Source organism: Triticum urartu, chromosome 1A (assembly GCF_056163025.1).
Source record: "Triticum urartu cultivar PI428250 chromosome 1A, HENAU_Tu73, whole genome shotgun sequence".
NCBI classification, from domain to species: Eukaryota; Viridiplantae; Streptophyta; class Magnoliopsida; order Poales; family Poaceae; genus Triticum; species Triticum urartu.
In genome coordinates this window covers 381,209,387-381,216,366 of record NC_141873.1, presented here as the reverse complement: position 1 = coordinate 381,216,366, position 6,980 = coordinate 381,209,387, and positions in this window count along the sequence as shown.

Below are 6,980 nucleotides of genomic sequence, written 5' to 3'. Positions count from 1 at the left end.
AATGGCTTGAAGCCATGAAGTCTGAGATAGGATCCATGTATGAAAACAAAGTGTGGACTTTGACTGACTTGCCCGATGATCGGCGAGCCATAGAAAATAAATGGATCTTTAAGAAGAAGACAGACACGGATGGTAATGTGACCATCTATAAGGCTTGGCTTGTTGCTAAGGGTTACTGACAAGTTCAAGGGGTTGACTACGATGAGACCTTCTCACCCGTAGCGAAGCTGAAGTCCGTGCGGATCATGTTAGCAATTGCTGCATTCTGTGATTATGAGATATGGCAGATGGACGTCAAAACGGCATTCCTTAATGGTTTCCTTAAGGAATAATTATATATGATGTAGCCGGAAGGTTTTGTCGATCCTAAGAATGCTGACAAGGTGTGCAAGCTCCAGCGCTCAATCTATGGGCTGGTGCAAGCATCTCGGAGTTGGAACATTCGCTTTGATGAGATGATCAAAGCGTTTGGGTTTACATAGACTTATGGAGAAGCCTGTGTTTACAAGAAAGTGAGTGGGAGCTCTGTGGCATTTCTCATATTATATGTGGATGACATACTATTGATGGGAAATGATATAGAATTCAAAGCATAAAGGCCTACTTGAATAAATGTTTTTCAATGAATGACCTTGGAGAAGCTGCTTACATATTAGGCATCAAGATCTATAGAGATAGATCGAGACGCCTCATTGGTCTTTCACAAAGCACATACCTTGACAAGATATTGAAGAAGTTCAATATGGATCAGTCCAAGAAGGGGTTCTTGCCTGTATTGCAAGGTGTGAGATTGAGCACGGCTCAATGCCCGGCCATGACAGAAGATAGAGAAAAGATGAGTGTCACCCCCTATGCCTCAGCCATAAGGTCTATTATGTATGCCATGCTGTGTACCAGACCTGATGTGAACCTTGCCGTAAGTTTGGTAGGAAGGTACCAAAGTAATCCTGGCATGGAACACTGGACATCGGTCAAGAACATCCTGAAGTACCTGAAAAGGACTAAGGATATGTTTCTCGTTTATGGAGGTGACGAAGAGCTCGTCGTAAAGGGTTATGTTGATGCTAGCTTCGACATAGATCTGGATGACTCCAAGTCACAAACCGGATACGTGTATATTTTGAATGGTGGGGCAGTCAACTGGTGCAGTTGCAAGCAAAGCGTCGTGGCGGGATCTACATGTGAAGCGGAGTACATGGCAGCCTCGGAGGCAGCACATGAAGCAATCTGGATGAAGGAGTTCAGTACCGACCTAGGAGTTATTCCCAATGCGTCGGGCCTGATGACTCTCTTCTGTGACAACACTGGAGCCATTGCCCTTACCAAGGAGCCCAGGTTTCACAAGAAGACCAGGCATATCAAGCGTCTCTTCAACTCCATTCGTGAAAATGTTCAAGATGGAGACATAGATATTTGTAAAGTGCATACGGACCTGAATGTCGCAGATCCGTCGACTAAACCTCTTCCACGAGCAAAACATGATCAACACCAGAACTCTATGGGTGTTCGATTCATCACAATGTAACTAGATTATTGACTCTAGTGCAAGTGGGAGACTGTTGGAAATATGCTCTAGAGGCAATAATAAAATGGTTATTATTATATTTCCTTGTTCATGATAATTGTCTATTGTTCATGCTATAATTGTGTTATCCGGAAATCGTAATACATGTGTGAATACATAGACCACAACATGTCCCTAGTGAGCCTCTAGTTGACTAGCTCGTTGATCAATAGATGGTTACGGTTTCCTGACCATGGACATTGGATGTCATTGATAAAGGGATCACATCATTAGGAGAATGATGTGATGGAAAAGACCCAATCCTAAGCATAGCACAAGATCGTGTAGTTCGTCTGCTAAAGCTTTTCTAATGTCAAGTATCATTTACTTAGACGATGAGATTGTGCAACTCCCGGATACCGTAGGGATGCTTTGGGTGTGCCAAACATCACAACGTAACTGGGTGGCTATAAAGGTGCGCTACGGGTATCTCCGAAAGTGTCTGTTGGGTTGGTACGAATCGAGACTGGGATTTGTCGCTCCGTGTGACGGAGAGGTATCTCTGGGCCCACTCGGTAGGACATCATCATAATGAGCTCAATGTGATCAAGGAGTTGATCACGGGATGATGTGTTATGGATCGAGAAAAGGAGACTTGCCGGTAACGAGATTGAACAAGGTATAGGAATACCGACGATCGAATCTCAGGCAAGTATCATACCGGTAGACAAAGGGAATTGTATACGGGATTGATTGAATCCTCGACATCGTGGTTCATCCGATAAGATCATCGTGGAACATGTAGGAGCCAACATGGGTATCCAGATCCCGCTATTGGTTATTGACCAGAGAGATGTCTCGGTCATGTCTGCATGCCTCCCGAACCCGTAGGGTCTACACACTTAAGGTTCGATGACGCTAGGGTTATAGGGAAAGTTTGTACGTGGTTACCGAATGTTGTTCGGAGTCCCGGATGAGATCCCGGACGTCACGAGGAGTTTTAGAATAGTCCGAAGGTAAAGTATAATATATAGAAAGTAAGGTTTCGACCACCAGAAGTGTTTCGGGCGTCACCGGTAATGTACCGGGACCACCGGAGGGTTCCGGGGGTCCATCGGGAGGGGCCACCAGCCCCGGAGGCTTGCATGGGCCAAGAGTGTGCTGGTGCGCCTCCCACCAGGGCCCAAGGCCAGCTAGGAGGGCAAATGGGGAAACCCTAGGCGCAGATGGGCCTAAGGCCCACCCTAGGGCGCGCCCCCTGTCTCCCCCTCTTGGCCGCCCCCCTCCATCCCATCTAGGGATGCCGCCCCCTAAGGGTGGGAACCCTAGAGGGGGTGCACCCTCCTCCCCTCCTCCTATAAATAGTGGGGGTTTTGGGGCTGCCAAAGACGTGAGTCTCTCTCTCGGCGCAGCCCTACCTCTCCACATCCTAGTTCTCTGTAGTGCTTGGCGAAGCCCTGCTGGAAACCACGCTGCTCCACCACCACCACGCCATCGTGCTGCTGTTGGAGTTGTCTTCCCCAACCTCTCCCTCCTCCTTGCTGGATCAAGGCACGGGATACGTCACCGGGTTTCACGTGTGTTGAACGTGAAGGCGCCGTTGTTCGGCGCTTAGATCGGAATCGACCGCGATCTGAATCACTGCGTGTATGACTCCTCCAACCGCGTTCTTGCAATGTTTCCGCATTGCGATCTTCAAGGGTATGAAGATGCACTCCCCTCTCTCTCGTTGCTAGTCACTCCATAGATTGATCTTGGTGATGCGTAGAATTTTTGAATTTCTGCAATGATCCGCAACAGTAAATAGGGGTGACCGAATCAGCGAGAGGTGAGGATCCGAAATCCTCCCGCCGGTTTTTCGGAGACGCGCGTGAGCTCACGGCATCTCCCTAATCGCATGAGCTCAGAGCCGCATTCCCCTCCCCTGCTTCGGCCTAGCCTAGCAATCCAGAAATTACCGATTTGGACATAGCTGTTGGGCCTGGCTAGGAGGTGCTTTAAACTTCGTGCGATGCATGCCGAATAGTGTATGCGAGCTACCAAACAGGCCGGATTCTTCCGGCGCGGGCCTGGTTGGGCCAAATGCAGACAACCAAACAAGCCCATATTGTATTTGTATCTCTTTAATGCTACATTAGAGATACTCCAACACACCGACCCAAACGGATGCACGCTTTGTCTGCATTTTGTCCGTTTGGGTCGGCCGTCCGCTCGGCGTCCACCCTCTTTTTGATTTGGGTCGGCAGTGTGCCGAACGAGTCGACCCATATTTACTCGTGTGGCCGACTTGCCGCCATTTGTTCAACAAATATACACACATTTTACATAGTTTGACAAGCAAACAAAATTAGCATAGTTCCACAACCCAAATAGATATAGCTTAGTTTACAAGCTGAATAAAAATTAAATTGTCTCAAATACATTTTAAAAAAGATACATCTATTGGTTGCCATTATGAGCCCACATATTGTTGGGGAACGCAGTAATTTCAAAAAAATTCCTAGGCACACGCAAGATCCATCTAGGTGATGCATAGCAACGAGAGGGGAGAGTGTTGTCTACGTACCCTCATAGACCGTAAACGGAAGCGTTATGACAATGCGGTTGATGTAGTCATACGTCTTCACGATCCGACCGATCCTAGCACCGAAGGTACGACACCTCCACGATCTGCACACGTTCAGCTCGGTGACGTCCCACGAACTCTAGATCCAGCTGAGTGTCAGAGGAGAGCTTCGTCAGCACGACGGCATGATGACGATGATGATGAAGTTACCGAAGGGCTTTGCCTAAGCACTATAACGATATGACCGAGGTGGAAATCTGTGGAGGGGGCACCGCACACGGCTACGAGATCAACTTGTGTGTCTATGGGGTGCCCCCTTCCCCCGTATATAAAGGAGTGGAGGAGGGGAGGGCTGGCCCTCTTTATGGCGCGCCCTAGGGGGAGTCCTATTCCCACCGGGAGTAGGATTCCCCCCTTTCCCTAGTAGGACTAGGAGAGAAGGAAGGAAGGGGGCCCGGCCCCCCCCACCGAATTCGGATTTGGCTAAGAGGGCGCGCCCTCCTCCTTGGCCTTCCTCTCCTCTATTCCACTAAGGCCCAATAAAGCCCATATACTCCCCGCGGGGTTCCGGTAACCCCCCCCCCCCCGTACTCCGGTAAATGCCCGAACTCACCCGGAACCATTCCGATGGCCAAACATAGGCTTCCAATATATCGATCTTTATGTCTCGACCATTCCGAGACTCCTCGTCATGTCCGTGATCATATCCCGGACTCCGAACTACCTTCGGTACATCAAAACACATAAACTCATAATACCGTTCGTCAACGAATGTTAAGCGTGCGGACCCTACGTGTTCGAGAACTATGTAGACATGACCGAGACTCATCTCTGGTCAATAACCAATAGCGGGACATGGATGCTCATATTGGTTCCTACATATTCTACGAAGATCTTTATCGGTCAAACCGCATAACAACATACGTTGTTCCCTTTGTCATCGGTATGTTACTTGCCCGAGATTCGATCGTTGGTATCTCAATACCTAGTACAATATCGTTACCGGCAAGTCTCTTTACTCGTTCCGTAATGCTACATCCCGTAACTAACTCATTAGTTACATTGCTTGCAAGGCTTATAGTGACGTGCATTACCGAGAGGGCCCAAAGATACCTCTCTGATACACGGATTGACAAATCCTAATCTCGATCGATGCCAACTCAACAAACACCATCTGAGACACGTGTAGAGCATCTTTATAGTCACCCAGTTACGTTGTGATGTTTGATAGCACACTAAGTGTTCCTCCGGTATTCAGGAGTTGCATAATCTCATAGTCATAGGAACATGTATAAGTTATGGAGAAATCAATAGCAGTAAACTAAACGATCATCGTGCTAAGCTAACGGATGGGTCAAGTCAATCATATCATTCTCTAATGATGTGATCCCATTAATCAAATGACAACTCATGTCTATGGTTAGGAAACATAACCATCTTTGATTAACGAGCTAGTCAAGTAGAGGCATACTAGTGACACTTTGTTTGTCTATGTATTCACACGTGTACTAATTTTCTAGTTAAAACAATTCTAGCACGAATAATAAACATTTATCATGATATAAGGAAATATAAATAACAACTTTATTATTGCCTCTAGGGCATATTTCCTTCAGTCTCCCACTTGCACTAGAGTCAATAATCTAGATTACATTGTAATGATTCTAACACCCATGGAGTCTTGGTTGTGATCATGTTTTGCTCGTGAGAGAGGCTTAGTCAATGGGTCTGCAACATTCAGATCCGTATGTATCTTGCAAATCTATATGTCTCCCTCCTTGACTTGATCGTGGATGGAATTGAAGCGTCTCTTGATGTGATTGGTTCTCTTGTGAAATCTGGATTACTTTGCCAAGGCAATTGCACCAGTACTGTTACAAAAGATTTTCATTGGACCCTATGCACTAGGTATGACACCTAGATCGGATATGAACTCCTTCATTTGCTGCTTCCAAAGCAGCTATGTACTCCGCTTCACACGTAGATCCCGCCATGACGCTTTGCTTGGAACTGCACCAACTGACAGTTCCACCATTTAATAAAAATACATATCCGGTTTCTGACTTAGAGTCATCTGGATCAGTGTCAAAGCTTGCATCGATGTAACCGTTTACGACGAGCTCTTTGTAACCTCCACAAACGAGAAACATATCCTTAGTCCTTTTCAGGTATTTCAGGATGTTCTTGACCGCTGTCCAGTGATCCACTCCTGGATTACTTTGGTACCTCCCTGCTAAACTGATAGCAAGGCACACATCAGGTCTGGTACACAACATTGCATACATGATAGAACCTATGGCTGAAGCATGGAGAATGACTTTCATTTTCTCTCTATCTTCTGCAGTGGTCAGGCATTGAGTCTGACTCAACTTCACACCTTGTAACACAGGCAAGAACCCTTTCCTTGCTTGATCCATTTTGAACTTCTTCAAAACTTTATCAAGGTATGTGCTTTGTGAAAGTTCAATTAAGGGTCTTGATCTATCTCTATAGATCTTGATGCCCAATATATAAGCAGCTTCACCGAGGTCTTTCATTGAAAAATTCTTATTCAAGTATCCTTTTATGCTATTCAGAAATTTAGTATTTTTTCGATCAACAGTATGTCATCTACATATAATATCAGAAATGCTACAGAGCTCCCACTCACTTTCTTGTAAATACAGGCTTCTCCAAAAGTCTGTATAAAACCATATGCTTTGATCACACTATCAAAGCGTATATTCCAACTCCGAGAGGCTTGCACCAGTCCATAAATGGATCGCTGGAGCTTGCACACTTTGTTAGCATCTTTTGGATTGACAAAACCTTCTGGTTGCATCATATACAACTCTTCTTTAAGATATCCATTAAGGAATGCAGTTTTGACATCCATTTGCCAAATTTCATAATCATGAAATGCGGTAATTG